Here is a 16,429-nt window from a genome sequence, read left to right as displayed (position 1 = left end):
TTCCTTCCACTCTGTCTAAAAATCAATGGAAAAATATCCTTGGGTGAGGATTGACAACAACAACAACAACAAAAGTAGGTTTGTAGTTGTTTGTATGGGAAACAATATGATAATTAATGAATCATAACACAAGAATAAACTCTGTTTCACATACAATTGCAAACTTACTTCTGTCCCATCCTTCTTGTCCTCTGACCTGGGTCACACTCATACAGGTCACTGAACCCTCCAATCCTTCGTCATCGTGAGAAAGGTGTTGGTCTAGATGAGGGTCAGAAATACACAGCACACCTGCCACTGCCACCACCTGCCCGTGCTGTCCCCGCAGGCTGCTCAGGGATCATCACGCTAATCTGCATGAAGCCTCGGAGCTTCCGCACTGATGGGGAAGCCTCGCTAAGGGGACGGAGCTTATCGGAGAAAATGAAACCTCTTGCCAGCCCAGGACCGAAAGACCTCTAGAGCCCTTTCGAGGCGTGTCAGTATTCCCTGGGGCCAGCGAAATGAAAGGCTTTGAGATAAAGCAGGTGACGAGTTTGTTAGAGGCTCTGAGCAAGTACAGTCCTAAGAATTCTTTAAGAATTTTATCACCTGTGCTCCAGTTGCTCCTGCTGATCTGACTGGCCGGTTCTATCCTTTTCCTCCTTTTCGAACCCTAACAGCATGACCGTGATAGCACACTTAAACCTTTCTTCTTACATATCCGTATGTATTTACACCGACTCTAGAAGAGCCTGGGGCTCGAATATAAACCCATCAAATATTTTTTCCTGGAAAGCGTGAAAAAATTTCTTTACAGGGCCTGAAACTGTCCTCAGCAGCCCTCAGTAGTACACTCTCCTACTTTCCTTATGAGGCATTGAGACTCAGAGAGGTTAAGATACTTTTGTAAAGTCACACAGCTGGAAGTAGTGGAATTGAGTCCTGGAGCTCAGGCTACTCGCAAGAAATCAACACATAGCTACTGAGCTTTCACAGCCCAGGCTGTGGGCTGGAAGCTGAGGCTTGAAAGAAGCTTAAGCCGGTGTGTCTCTTCTGGCGCGTACTTTTCATTGGCAGGTGGGACAATAACACACTGATTAGAAAGCAGGGGCTTGCCCTGGCCAGTTTGGCTCAGCAGTTAGAGCGTCAGCCTGTGGACTGGAGGGTCACGGGTTTGATTCCTGGTCAAGGGCACGTACCTGGGTTGCAGTTCCATCCCTAGCCCTGGTCAGGGTCATGTGGAAGGCAACCAATCAATACATCTTTCTCACACTGATGTTTCTCTCTCCCTCTCCCTCCCTTCTTTCCACTCTACCTAAAAATCAATGGAAAAGTATTTTTGAGTGGGGATTAACAACAGATAAAGCAAGTGCTCTTCAAATCCTGAAGTTACCTTTAGTTGGTGGGCAATCTTGAGGGTCATGCCTCTATTCTCTCTGGGTTGTATTCCCTTTCAAAACATGCCTAGCACATCGATCTCAAATAAAAAGCTTCAAAACAAGACCTAGGGGAAGAAAGCAAAAGGAGGGTGGGTTTTCTAATTGGACTTCATGAAGTCTCGTGCCTCATCCTGCCTGGAAATTTCGAACTGTGGTGCCCTGGCCTTGGCTCTGTCTTCCACAGCCCTCTTTACTCACAGCTCAGACCCATGCTTTACATCCAGCTCCCGTGTCCCTTCCGCAGGAAAGCCTCCTCTGGTGGCCACTTCCCACCCCGACCCTCAGGGGTGTGGCTTCCTGCAGCTCGCTTGTGCTCCACACGGGCAGTAACTGGTTACTTCCTGACCATCTCACCCTGGAATGTCAACTCCATGAGGGTCAGTGTGTCTGTCACTTCTCCTGATGTACCCCCAGGCCTCAGTTCAGTGCTTAGGTCCCAGTACCCACTCAATAGCTTTACTGGGGGAAGAAAGGAGGGAGGGAGGACGAGGAGAGAGAAGGTATAGACCTTAAGGTCTTAACCTCAATAATAATTTTGACAATGAGATCAACATTTATTGAACTCTTATGAGATCCCAATTTTTCTCACATCCCTGAGATGTAGGTTTCATCATCCCTATTTTTTAAATAAGTGATCAAAACCCAGAGAGGTTTAGTAATTTTCCCAATGTCACTCAGCTATTGGAGGATGCATTGAGGATTTGAACTCAGTCTGTCTGACTCCAAGGTTCTTTCTAGAGTCTGTATCATCCAGCAGCAGGGTTTCTCTGCGTTGGCTCCACTGACCATTGGCACCACCGGATTTTTGTCGTGGAGGCTCCTTCATGCCCTGTAGGATGTTTAGCAACATCCCTGGTCTCTGCCTACATCCTGGTAGCACCTTCCCTCCCCACTAGTGTTACAACCAAAGTGTTTTCAGCTACAGACAAATGTCTTCTGGGCACTAACTCATCCCTGGCTGAGAACCACTGCCTTAGAGTAATAAGCTACATCCTAAAAACAGCAGATTAAAATGCACGCTTCCTCAAAACAGGGTTTTGTTTTGATTTTTAACCTTTAAATATATCTTAATCTTCCTTGGCTGAATTCAATTTAAGGAAACTTTCAAACCTGGTGAACTCGTCACTGGTTACACTCAAAAATCGCTCGTTAGATTTTTCAGAAACTTGACACATCATGAGTTCCTACTGCTCCCTCCCAGCCTGGTGTCATCTTTGAATCTGAAAAGCAAGGACAAGAGCCTTGGTTTCAAGGGAAGTAATGGCTCAGAGTTGGGGTTGGGGTGGAGGGGATTCCGACTTCCTACCATATCATCCCTTATGTTCATAGCGGTCACCTGTCCAAAGACAGGATGTTAAATCTGCAGCTAAATGTTGTCTTTTCCATCTAATTCATTTTTTATATTCTTATTTATTCTCATTCAATGCAATGGGTCTTCTTTAAAAGCTGAAATGTTTCACTGAGAAATGTTCTCATACCAGCTCTATTAAGAATGAAGAGAAGGTCCATAGCGCTAGAGAAATCGGTGACACCTAGAATTTAAACACGGGTATGTTATTGTTGTTGTTTTATTATTTAGAATAATCTGTGCTATTTCAGTCAAGTACAAGAAAGTATTTCTGGCTTACTGAAGCTGTTTGAATGAGGGGGCAGGAGTGTATAATTGCAGTGGTTTAGCTGTGGGGTTCAGAGCAGCTGATACATTGCCCCCGGCATGCAGAGCCGCATGCGGGCAGGGAGTAGGAGCAGAGGCAACCCCATGTGCCTGTGACACCCCCACCAGGCATCGCCTTGGCTCTTAGAATCAGAAAGTTAACCTTGGTGCCCATCGCATGTAGCCCACCTGGAGAGGGGGTGCGTGGGCGTCGTGCTGTGAGGAGAGTCCCGCGGGATGGGAATGCTGCTTGCCTGGTGTGACAGATTTAGTCAGGAGAGACCAGGCACACATAGCAGCAGCCTTGTCAGGCTGCCTTTCCTAGCTCCTCTGCTGAGCTCAGCCTGAAATTCTCAGGCAGTCGTCTCAACCAACATGCGTGTGTGTGCATGTGTGTGTGTACACGCAAGATGACGGTGCTCAGAGGCCACTGCACAGTCACAAGCACTCCCAGTGCCAGCTGACGTCCTCAGGGGGACATGCTCCTGTTGCTTTTACAAGCCGCTGTGCAGATTTTGAATCCTGGGCCAACAGATGATTGATACGTCCCTGCAGCCCCTGCTGACCGAGCCTCCAGCTGAGGAGTGTTTCCTTTGATTCTTGTAGCTGCTGAAATTAATTCCACTGGGAGAGGCTTGGCAAACCCGCTACTGAAAGACAGTTTAATTCTGGAAGGGGAACCGAGCCCCTAACATGCACTCTGCAGCGGAAGGTAAAGGCAACCGAGACGCAGCCCTGCGCTCGGGGGTACAGAGTCCAGGGGGGAGACAGCTATCGTGTAAGTGATGGGCTTGGTGCTTTGGAGCACAGAGCGCAGGTGGGTGTGAAGGAGGCAGGGACCACAGAACCCCCGTGTCTGGAAGTCCACGAGGTTTCTTTCCATTTCCCGTGAGGTCGTTTTAACCAGTGTCTAGGAGCGCTCAGACCTTGCGAAACTTCATCTGACAGCTTCTTCTGATCTCAGTAGCCTCTACACTCCCTCGCTCTCCTGGCCTTGTATTTTCTGCCTGGCCTCTTGTTCTTCCCCACCCTTTGGTTTGCCCATCTCCTAGTCTGCTGTAGAGGCCACTTTTCTGACCCCACTCAAATCAAATCCACGACAGCTTCTCTTTTAGCAACAATCGGAACCATGGTGAGTAACCGAGATCTTTGATCATTAGGATATGGTTAAATATATTGTCAGTAATATGCAGTGACAAAAATAATGACAAATAATCGTTTGGAAAAATATTCATATTTGGGTAAACAAAAAATTAGATTATGGAAGAGTATGCATGGTATTTTTCAGACACACAACTATGAATGCTGCTCTAGGATTAAACCAGAACTTGTACCATGAAAGTGCAAAGGGTTAGTGAGATCGTACATAATAGGATCCCAAATATACAACACATACATGTGCATGCACACACACACAGAAATGTTAACAATGATCACCACTGGCTGGTCATAAACATGTATTATTTTATAACCTTAACTATTGGATTTATAAAATATAGCCTCAAGGTCATCCAGTAGAGAAAGGACAGTCTGTTTGGCAAACTGTTCCGGGAAAACCGAAACTCCAAATGCAAAAGAAAGATACTAATCTTAGGCAATGACATACACCTTTCATAAAACTTAACTAGAAATATATTAGGGACCTAAATGTAAAATGCAAAATTATATAACTTCTAGGAGATAACAGGAAAAAAATATAGGTGACCTCAAGTTTTAGCTACAAGATCACAAGAAAAAAAATTAATAAGTAGACTTTGTTAAAATTTCAATCTGTTCTGCAAAAGAAACTTTAAGATAACAAAAAGACAAGACACAGACTGAGATAAAATATTTGTAAAACATATATCTGATAAAGGACTTGTATCAAAGATTACATATTGAGTACTCTTAAAACTCAACAACCCAATTAAAAACTGTGTAGACACCTAGCCGAAGAAGATACACAGGTGGAAAGTAAGTATAAAAAAAGAACTCAAGGGCACATGTCATTAGAGAACTGCAAATTAAAGTAATGAAGTGCATATTAGAATGACCCAAATGCACAGTCCTGCCAGCTGGGAATGCGGGGGGGGGGGGGGGGGGGGGAAGCTGCCTTCACGGCCGGTGCGACCACAGAGTGGCACAGCCGCTGCGGAAGGCAGGTGAATGGAATAACAGCACTGTCATGACAGCTATTTCATGCTGACGTTGTGGTCATGTATCAAGCACATCTTTACTGAGCACCTGTATGTCTCGGGCACCATGTTGGGGTACAGCAGTGAACAGGAGAGGCAACCTCCCTGTGCACATGTGCTTGTATTCCACAGCAAAGAAACAGACAGCAACAAATGAACACATTTTGTAGTGCATTTAATTTTTTAATTAAACTTCGACTGAAATCATTGTAGCTTCCCATGAAGTTGTAAGAAATAATACAGAGAGATCCCATGTACCCTTTACCTAGTTTCCCCAATATAAACATCTTGGAAAATTATAGTACTGTATCAAACCAGGATAGTGAGTGACATTGGTTCAATCCACCTGTCTTTCAGAGTTCCTTGTACATGCGTGTGTGTGTGTGTGTGTGTGCTCGCACAGTTTTATCGTGTGTGTTGGCTCTTGCATCCACCACCACAGTCAACATAGAGAACAGTGCCATTACCACATTCATCCCTGTGTTGCCCTTTTATAATCATATTCACCTTTCACCTACCTTGCCCTTAATCCTGGCAACCAGTAATCTGTCCTCTTTTTCTATAATTTTGTCATTTCAGGAGTGTTATATAAATAGAATCGTACAGTATGTAACCTTTGAGGGTTGTTGCTTTTCACTAGGGACTCTTCCCTTCAGGTTCATCTAAATTGTTCTATGTATTAGTAGTTTGGTCTTTTTTTATTGCTGAATAGTATTCCATTATGCAAATGGAGACAATTTGTCTAAGAATTTACTCACTGAAAAATATCTAGGCTGTTTCAGTTCATGGCTGTTATGAATGAAATGGCTATGAACATTTGTATGTAGGTTTTGTGTGACCATAAGTTGCTCTCAATATTTTATTAGAAAATATTTCACGCATACACCAAGGTTAAAAAATTTCAGTGAGCGTCCATATAATCACCTAGGTTCTACCATTAATTTTTAACTTAATAGTCTTTATTTTTTAAGAGCAGTTTTAGGTTTACAGAAAAACTGACCAGATAGTAGAGAGAGTTCCCGTAGATGCCGTCTCCTCTGTAGTTTCCCCAATTATTGACGTCCTGTATTGATGTGCTGTGACTCACCAGATGGCAGACTAGCTTCTGCTTTGAGAGACCACCAAAGTGTCTTCCAAAGTGGCTGTGCCGTTGTGCATCTCTGCTGTCAGGGAGAGCCAGTCCCTGTCACCCCACACCCTCTCCAGCATCTGGTATTGTCAGCGCTCTGGACTTCAACCCCTCTGGTAGGTTTGTAGTGGCGTCTCAGTGTTATTTTAATTCGCAGTTCTCTGGACATTTGATGTTGAGCATCTTTTCATATGCATGTTTGCTCACTGATAACTTCTTTGGTGAGATGTCCTGCCCATTTTTAAAAAATTTTTCTTTTGTATTGATTTTAGAGAGAGAAGAAGGGAGGGAGAGAGAGAGAGAAATAGAAACACAGATGAGAGAACATCGATTGGCGGCCTCCTGCATGCCCCCCACTGGGGATTTGGCCCACAACCTGGGCATGTGCCCGGACTGGAAATTGAACTGGTGACCTCTTGGTACATGGGTCTAGGCTCAACCGCTGAGCCACACTGGCCGGGCTCCTGCCCATTTTTATTGGGTGTTCTTTTCTTCTGATTGTTGAGTTTTAGGAGTTCTTTATGTATCTTATATAAAAGTTCTGTGTCAGATATGTTTTGCAAATATTTTCTCCTGTTCTGTGGCATGTCTGTTTTCTTAAGATGATCTTTCACAGAACAGTAGTGTTTTTGAAAAATTTTAATGAATTTCAACTTATCATTTTTTTCTTTTATGGATTGTGTTTTTGGTGTGGGTATCTAAAAATTCATCACCAAATCCAAGGTCACCTAGACTTCCTCCTATGTTACCTTCTTTAAGTATTATAGTTTTTCATTTGATACTTAAGTGTGTGAGCCATTTTAAGTTAATTTTGTGCAAATTATAAGGTCTGTGTTTAGATCCCTTTTGTTTTTTGGTGTATGGATCTCTACTTGTTCCAGCACCATTTGTTGAAAACACTATTCTCTGTCCATTGAATTGCCTTTGTTTTTTTGTCAAAGATCATTTGACTCCAGAGGTCTATTTCTGGGGTTTCTATTCTGTTCCATGATCTAGTTGTCTGTTCTCTGTCCGGTGTCATGCCACATTGATTACTGTAGATCCTAGCAAGTCGAAGAAGTTTCTCTTTAATCCTACTATGGTTAGAGTTTTAATCATGAATGGCTTTTGGATCTTGTCAAATACTTAATCTGAAAAGATTGATGTGCTCACACAATTTTATTTGTTCACTTTATTGATATGGTGAGTTATATGACCAAATTTTGAATGGTAAACCAAATTTTCATATCTAGAATAAATTCCATGTACACACTTGGTCGTCACCACTGATCAAGTGATGACCAGGTGTACACTTAGTCATGGTGTGTAATTCTTTTTCTACATTGTTGTACTTGGTTTGCTAATGTTTCATTGAAGATTTCATGCCTCAGTTTATGAGAGATACTGATCTGCAGTTTTTAATTCTTGTGATGTCTTTGTATCAGGGTAATGCTGAAGTCAGAAAATGAGTTGAAAAGTGTTCCCCCCTTTTCTATTTTCTGGAGGAGATTGTGTGAAGTTGGTGTTAATTATTTTTTAAATGTTTGGTAGAATTTGTAGTAAAAGCCATCTGGGACTAGAAATTTCTTTACTGGAAGCTCTTTAATTACACATTCAATTTCTTTAATGGTTATAGTGCTATCCAGATTGTTTATTTCATGTTAATTGAGTTGTGGTAGTTTGTTGTTTTAGAGGAATTGGTCCATTTTTTTAAGCCATAGAATTTATGACTATAAAGTTGTTTGTAGCATTCCCTAGTTATTTTTTATGCATGCACTTTTAAATAATGGTAAGTGCTATGAATAAAATAAAACAGCAATGATAAGGAAAGGCCTCTCGGGGTGCTATGTGAGCTGAGATCTTGAAGGAGCCAATCATGGAAAAATCTGGGAAAGCGCACTCCGGGCAGAGGGAGAAGTCAGTGCAAAGGCCCGGAAGAGGAGACAGGCTTGGCATGTTTGAGGAAGGAACAGACAGCTGGAGGAGGAAAAGCACAAGGAGCCTGGTTGTAGTTGGACCTGGAGGGGAGGGCGGGGGCCAGGGACAGTGGTGCCTTTGGTCATGGGGAGGAGCTTGGATGTTATTGTTGGGAAGTGAGACATCATCGAATGGCTTAAAGCAGGAAAATCAGGCCCGGATTCACATTTATAAAATATCACCATGGTTGCTGTGTGGAGAGGGAATTGTGAAGGAGCCAAGAATGCGAAGACAGGCGACCAGGGGTTTGCAGCCTCCTCTGTAAGATGGTGGGACGGGGTCCCGCGGGCAGCAGGGGCTGGAGACCGGCGAGCAGCGTGGGCAGGTGTGCAGTCCTGCTTTGGGGCCTCCCCGGGGCCCCGCTGGCCGCAGCTCCTGGAGCACTAAGAGCAACCATCCTGTTTTTTTTGAGCTTCCAGCACATTCACGTCTATCCAGACCATCTAAGTCCATGAGCTTTAAATAAAATTCCAACAATCAGATGTCTCCTCAGGGTGATGAAAAGGGGCCGCACACTAACCCTGACTCACTCGGGGAGGCCTGCAAGAGGCCTTGCGAACCCAGGGACCGGCAATCACCACAGAGGATGGTCTGAAATGAAAACATTTCCACTAAAAGGGAGTCAGGGGGGTAGTCATGGCCTCCTTGAACAGTATCTTCCCTGGCAAAGGTCAGTCTTTACCTTAAGTGAGCATGTCTATTGTCCCTTTGCTTCTACAGTAACACACCTTTGGAGTGTCAGGGTGATTTCCCTTGTTCCAGACCCTCGGGGCACAGTCACTGCACCAGAGCAGAGACCACAGACCCCTCACTGTTACTGTCATCCTGTTCGTGTTGTTAACAGCGAACTGTCCTCACCCACTGATGTAAAAGAACTATGTGTCGTGCGGCCGGTGTGGCTCAGTGGTTGAGCATCGACCATGCACCAAGAGGTCGCTGGTTCGATTCCCGGTCATGACACATGCCCAGGTTGTGGGCCTGATCCCCAGTGAGGGGCATGCAGGAGGCGGCCAGTCAATGTTCTCTCTCATCAATGTTTTTATCTCTCTGTCCCTCTCACTAACTCTCTCTCTAAAATAATAAAAAAAAAAAAAAGAAATTAAAAAAACAAACAAACTATGTGTCTGTTCCTTTAACTTTTTATCCAATCACAGAGATTCCCCAGTTTTGCTTTCTCCCACCTCCCTAATCTATCACTAATGGATTTCATGTAACCCCTCCTCCTTTGATTATAATGTATAAAATAAGATACAAAACTGCCATTCTTTGGAGCATTTTCTCAATCCATTGAGATTTTGCTTCCCATCAGTTATCATCAAATTTGGCTCAAATAAACTCATAAAAAGTCTCTTCAGGTTTAAATGTTTCTTACTTTGTTGCTGGAGAATTGAGTGGGTGGAATTTCTCTGTCACTAGTGGGAGTGGGGTTCTTGCAATATCTTTAGAAAAAGTTTTCTAAGACTCACACAGGAGACTCAGTGACGTTCATTTGCATAGAGTTGTATCCCTCGGCTTCCAAAGTCCCAGTTTCCTTAAACCAGTCCTGGAAAATATGCAGCTGTGGGTTCAGTAGAGCTAGAAGCAGGGCCAGTGTCCAGAGTTTCTGTTCCGTGGTGGAACTGAGTCTGGCAGAGCATCAGGTTAGATCCAGGTCATCAGTCCACTGTGTGGGTCCCACATGGCCGTGAGCCACATGGTGAATACGGAGGAGTGCATCCCCAGCAACAGGGTCCCCAGAGGGCTAAGAGAGCAAGAGTGGGAACTCCCTTTGTTTTGGAGCTTGACTATTTCAAGTTTGGCACCCTTGCTGTGGCCGTGACTCATCTGTCCAGTTACCTGTTCCCAGAGTCATTGACTGGTAAGTGCTTTCCCAGTGTCACTCAGACTTTACTGGGCATGAATCTACACAGCCTTTGTCCAATCCCTTCCCCCACTGATCAGCAAAGAATTGACCTGCAGAGTATTTAAAGGGCAGCTTCCTGGCACAGCTGCATAAATGGCATGCCTGTACTGTCTAGTCTCCCCTTTGCTCCTTTCCTGTTAAATAATAGCCAGGTTATTATAATGGCATCACCTTGACATCAGTTATTTCCTTTTTGACTTTTCTTCTTAAGTCTTCTCATGCCGCTACACCAGATACACCATAGACTGTGGGGCTTACAGACAGCAGCACATTTCTCATGGTTCTGGAGACTGGGGCGTCCAGGGTCAAGGCTCCAGCACGCTTGGTGTCTGCTGAGAACCCTCCTCCTGGCTTACAGAGGCTGTTTCTCCTCCTGTCCCCAGTGGTAGGAGGTGGGAAGCTCTCTGGGACCTCTTTCTAAGAGTATCACTCCCATTCATGACCTACTCACATCCCAAAGACCCCACTTTTAAATATTATTGTATTAGGGATTAAAATTTAATAATACATTTTGGGGGGGGACATAAACATTTAGTCTATAGCACAGCCCATCTAGATGATGAAGATTAAATAAAGTTCAACTATAAAAATCATCTCAGCTATATTTTGGCATTTCTTTCACTGTATACATTACCCTAGAAGTTCTGTGCGGGCTCATGAGTCACTGCCTAACTGGAGAGGTTTCTGGAAAAGGCATCGGCCACTTGTTCAGTCAGAGGTTCGGGCCATTGTTCTGCGTGTTGAGAGAGAACAAGAGTGCAGTTTAATTTGCTACAGATGTCTGGCCAGTGACTCAGGCTCCTGGCAGAAACCCGGGCAGGAAACCTGCTGTTGTGATTCGCTTTCTCTGGTCTGCGGAAACGTGGGCGTTGAAATGCAGTCCGCGGTGCTGTAAATGCTCCCAAGCCCAGGGAAGCTCCCGGCCACGCAGCGTGCGTGCGTTCGGGGAGCGCTCCGCGTCTCCTCTGTGCGCTCAGAGGCTATTCCTTTGCAATCAGTTTCAAAGACTGGATGGGCAGGAAGAATGTTCTCTCATGTCATCCAGCTCACTTTAAAACCTGCCCTCCTGACACTGTGATAAAAGGTAATAACCAAACCTCTTGTGTTCAACAGAATGTGCATATAACAAGCCTGGTATTTAATACTAATGATAATCATAAAAAGCCCCAAAGCATTACCAGTCCTCCTGCAATGGAGTGCACCATTCCCTCTGAGCCCACAGCCCCCTTGTCGGCAGCCTCTCCTCGTCCACTGCAGGATTAGTGAGGGGCAGGCTCCAGCTCACAGGTCAGAGCCCTGCTAGGCACAACTATTAGAAGCTTTGCATTTTTCCTAATGCAAAAGTAAAAAAAAGTCCTGGTCTACTTAAACGTATACACTTTTAGTAATGTCAGCCTAAGAATGCCCAGCCTAAGAAGTCCTACAAGAGTTTATTTGAGCCATCGGATGGCAGTTGTCAGGAGGCAAAATGTCAACAGCGGGACTGAGAAATGCTCCTGGGAATGGCAGTCCTGCAGCTTATTTTACATATTAAAGTCAAAGGAGGGGCTACAAAGGGGCCGGTCCATTGGTGGCAGATTAGGGGGGTGGGAGAAAGCACAGGAAACATCGCTGGGATTGGGTTAAGAGTAAAACGGAGAGACACGTGCTTCCTTCACGTGGGGGGACAGGACAGATGATAGTGAACATTTACAGCATAGAGACGGTGTTCGGGGAGCAGGGGACGGTGAGGGGCGCTGTGGTCTCTGCTCTGGTGCGCGGCTGTGCCCCGAGGGTCTGGGAAAGGAGCGGCTCCGACCTTCCGCAGGTGTGTCATCTTAGGTGCAGGAAGACAGTGCACAGGCTCCCTTGTGGCAGAGACTGACCTTTGTCAAGGGAGCTCCAGGCCTGGGACGTGACCACCCTCATGACTCACTTATGTCAGGAAGTTTACGTTCAGACCCTCCTATGTGGTTACCGTAAGGACAGAAAACAGGTTTTTCTACAATTTATCAGAAGCACCCGGTCATGAAACACGGCGCTGGCCGGGGCCTGCAACTTCAGAGTACCCCCCCCCCCCCCCACTGAAGGGGGCAGGAGAGAACAGGAGAATTAATAGAAAATATTAGACGGGTAAGAAAAGGAGTCATAGTGGGGCACTAACCATACTTAGAAAAATGTTCGTCATCCTTCACAATGATATCCGTGGTTGATTTGTTCTGGTTAACGAAGAGCCCACTCTGACCTGGCGGGAGGTCTGCCGTCCATTCTCCTGATCTGAGGTCGGGGGACTAACAGCCTTCACGGAAAGAGGAACGACCTGATCATCGGAACACTGGGCCTGTGACGGCCACTTGCTGCCACAGTCCCAGCAACCCCTAATTCTCTCCCCCCTTGTCTGCTCAGAAGAGATGATGAGAAACCCCTCCTGGTGCATGGGCCGACTGTCTCCGGAAGAACAAACTGCAGCTCCTTAAGGCCACCAACCGGGCATCTGTGTGGCTTCAGGACGCCCCGTCCCAGGTAAAAGGAACTCGCAGACCTTTGGTTGCCCCGTGCCGCCTGGTACTCGGCTTTTGCTGTCTCTGGGGAAAGACAAAACATCCCTCCCTTTCCTCTCTCACGGTGAACTCTTGCAGGAGCCTGCATCACCGGCCCCCACAAACCCGAACAGTTACTTAGGTCTCTGAGTTTGCAAGGCCTCCAGGCAGGCTCCCCTGGGCTTGTCCGGTTAGCATGTGGCCCCTTTCATCCACGGTGGTACAGAGAAATAATTAATATGTAACTTTAATATTAACTATAGTAATATTAATATGTAATGCATCCCTTATTTAATATATTTGGATCCCAGTGGAAACTTGCATAGTCAAACCAGGTTTATTTACAAAGGGAACGTTAATAACAGTGAAGCGGGTGTGGGGAGCCCACGAGGGCTGAAGTCCAGCGGAGCATTGCGCCCTGTGCCCGGGGCAGGCGGGCACCTGTGCACCGGGAAGGAGGGGCTGCATGAGAGCGGAGACCGCAGCGAGGGCGCCGCCTGGCGGAGGGGCCGTGCAGGGAGCAAGGAAGGAATCCATTCCCTGATCTCATTACTGGAATTCTTACCCAGGTCACAAATACACATCATATATTATTATGATTTTTGTGTGTGCAGATCTGTATTATATACTTCACTGTGTAACTTCTTACTGTTTTACCTCTTAAAATGGCTTTCAAAGATTATTTATAATGGTAGTTGTTGCAAATGAGAGGTCATATTAATAGTAAGTATGATGAAATATGTACTAGAGTTCTTTTTTTTTTTTTATCCTCACCTGAGAACATTTTTCCATTTTTTGTTCAAATAGAGTGGGAGGGAGATAGAGAGAGAAACATCGACATGAAAGGGACACATCGAGTGGCTGCCACCTGCACAACCAACCAGGGCCGGGGACAAACTGCAACCGAGGTATGTGCCCTTAGCGGGAACCGAACCCGGGTCTCTCTGGACCGCAGGCCAACGTTCTAGCTGCTGAGCCAAACCGGCCAGGGCTGTACTAGATTTCTTTGTATCTTTTTTGACCAATTGTATCAGTTTACCTTAATAAATATCCAAAAGCAGGGTTGATTAAGGTCACTTCAGAAATGTATCTTCCACAAGTGGCACTTGATGACAGATCATCCTATCATTTGAGAGACATTGTAGTGATGTGAATATAAGGTGACCCCTCTTTACTTCAGGAATATATTCTCCTAAAACGACCTTGACCTCAGTTTCCTCATCTGTAGAATCAGAATAATACCAGTATTTACGTCATAGAGTTGTTAAGAAAAAAAAATAAGATAATGCAATAAACACAAAATTGGGGACATAATAAGTACTCGACTTCATTTAGTTTATGTTCATTATTTATACATTTTCTGAATGGCCCTCAACAATCCATTTCCTTGAAGAACTGTCTTCTTAGCTGATGCTACTCCTTTCTTCTTTTGAGCGGCAGGCGGCAGGCTAATGGCATGTCTTGGCAATAATGCAGTGCAAGCGTCTGGTTCAAAGTGTTTCATCTGGTGCTGTGGATAAACTCCAGCATTTCTGTTTGAATTTCAGGAGGAGGCAGGCTACTTTCTGGACCACTAGAGATCGTTTCTGAGGACCTGTTTATCCTCTGCTTGAACCCCACACCCACTCATTTCCTTTTGTAAGTGCTGAAGCCCTGGGACCTTTGCTGTTTGAGAACGGAAGGAACTTCTGCCTCATTCCGAGCCAGGAGGTGGCAAAGGCACACACTCTTCAGCTGTACTGTCTTGGGTACCAAATGGTGCTGTTTTTACTTCATTTTACTTTTAGTTTAATTTTACTTCCTTTTCTTGTATTTCTCATAAGAGTAAGATGAAAAAAAAATAAAGAACAATCCATTGAGTTTGTCCAGTTACATTTCAGCTTTTAAATAATGTCAGGGTATTACGCTGTTGTTAATTCCCTGGCATTGTATTTCCAAAATGCAGGTCTACTGAAACTGGTGAGAGCTAACCAATCATGACTACGTTTAGGCATCCTGTATCTGGCATTTTAGGAAAGAGAGCTTAATTATCAGAAGATGCCTTCCACATTTACAATTATATGAGTATTTCCAAATATTAAGAAGGAAAACTATGTAGGCATAGCCTTTCCTACACACACACTCTGAGTGGAGAGGGAGCTTCTTCCCTACAATAGGCACTGGTCTCTCCCGAGCTTAAGCTCTGTGCTGGGGTTAGGAGACAAGAATAGGGAAGCCCTATTTTGTTCTTTTTTTTTTTTTTTTTGGCAAATGGAGACATCAGAGTATATCATGTGTGTGTGTGTGTGTGTGTGTGTGTGTGTGTGATGGAGTAAAGAGGACAGACATGTTGCAACATCACGCAGAACCTCTCAAGTGGATTAGGTAAGAGTGTAACGTCAGGTGCCTGCAGGGGCTGGACAAGTCACATGGATGCATGAAGCAGACTGGCCATTAGAATCATCAGTGCAAAGTGGAAATGCCATGTGCATTCAGTACTAACTCCACACTCAGAAGAGAGAAGTGTGCATGTGTGTGCATGAGCAGACAGACTCTGGAAAGGTGGAGAGCCCTTTCCTCTCCTGATTACTAGTTTAACCAGCAGTGTGTGCGCCAAGCCATGTCTGTAGCTTGAACCTGCTCCAGAACCCATCAGTGATTTCTTGACCTTTCCTTAAGGTACACCTGTTCCGTGGTCACTTCTTAGTCCCCCCCTTGATGTGACCAATGAAGAATTTGACCTACGCTGGGGTTACATTAGGTCAGATTATTGCTCTCTTGACTCTGAGTCCCTTCTGAGATGCTCTGATTTCTTCTTGCATACACTTTCTTCTACTTATTCTATTGGTTTATAAGATTGTCCTAAGTGACCAGTCATCCTGATGTTTATTGGTCTTACAGTAGAAAGAAATGTACTCAGTGTCTGAAAGGCTAGAATTCTGAGTGATCGGCCCAGTTGGTCTTGGAGAATTTAACTCTCAGAACAGATAAACACCAAGACTACGTTCATTTATTTGTTGTGGGTATTGCTCTTTGCATCTGCTGACTTCGTCTGGCTCCAGGGCTAACTGGACGCTCTGTGCCTAATGCGTTTGACAGTTTGAGCTCAGGCTGCAATGTTGCATATGTCCAGTAGAGGGCGCGTGTGCTCTTCAAATCAAGCGTGCCTGCTTTGTGGATGGGAAACATCTCAGTTGGCCTTCTTCAGGAAACAAGAATTCTTGGTTGGTTGTTGCTTTGCAGGAATTTAGGCCAGGTTTTTCTTAGCTGAGACCATTTAAGGTAGAAAAGTGGCTTGTGTGTGTGCGTGCTTTCAGTCTATGGAGATTAAATTTGGAGGCAGTGGGAGTTTCTTTGAGGAAATATTATCTGAGATGACAAATATGTAAAGGTAAATGTAACATTTAGTTTTATTAATTCCAGGATGTTTTTAGAGTAATATCATCTGTAGAATAGGGTGCAAACATCTAATATTCGTGGATTCCGTTTATTCAACAATACACACTAACGACTTGCTGTGCGATGCAGTTCTGGGCACAGGAATACTGTGAGATGAGAGCGAGCTCATCCCTGCCGTCCGGGAACTTACACTCTGGGGTGGGGAGTAAAACAAGTCACCAAACACATGCATGATCCATTCAGATAGCGCCACCTGCTGGGACACATGACAGGCAGTGTGGGGTGGAGGGAAAGT

The 16,429-nt window shown here is 44.9% G+C and overlaps 1 protein-coding gene across 1 annotated transcript in view; it reads left to right on the top strand.

The window, feature by feature from the left end:
• Positions 1-16,429, top strand: part of SYNPR (synaptoporin) — a 292,925-nt gene that overhangs the window by 37,472 nt on the left and 239,024 nt on the right. The gene's annotated exons all lie outside the window — the stretch shown is intronic.

This window comes from Molossus molossus, unplaced genomic scaffold (genome assembly GCF_014108415.1).
Source record: "Molossus molossus isolate mMolMol1 unplaced genomic scaffold, mMolMol1.p scaffold_m16_p_18, whole genome shotgun sequence".
NCBI classification, from domain to species: Eukaryota; Metazoa; Chordata; class Mammalia; order Chiroptera; family Molossidae; genus Molossus; species Molossus molossus.
The sequence above is the reverse complement of the archived record's forward strand: the minus strand, read 5'-3'. Positions and strand labels throughout refer to the sequence as shown.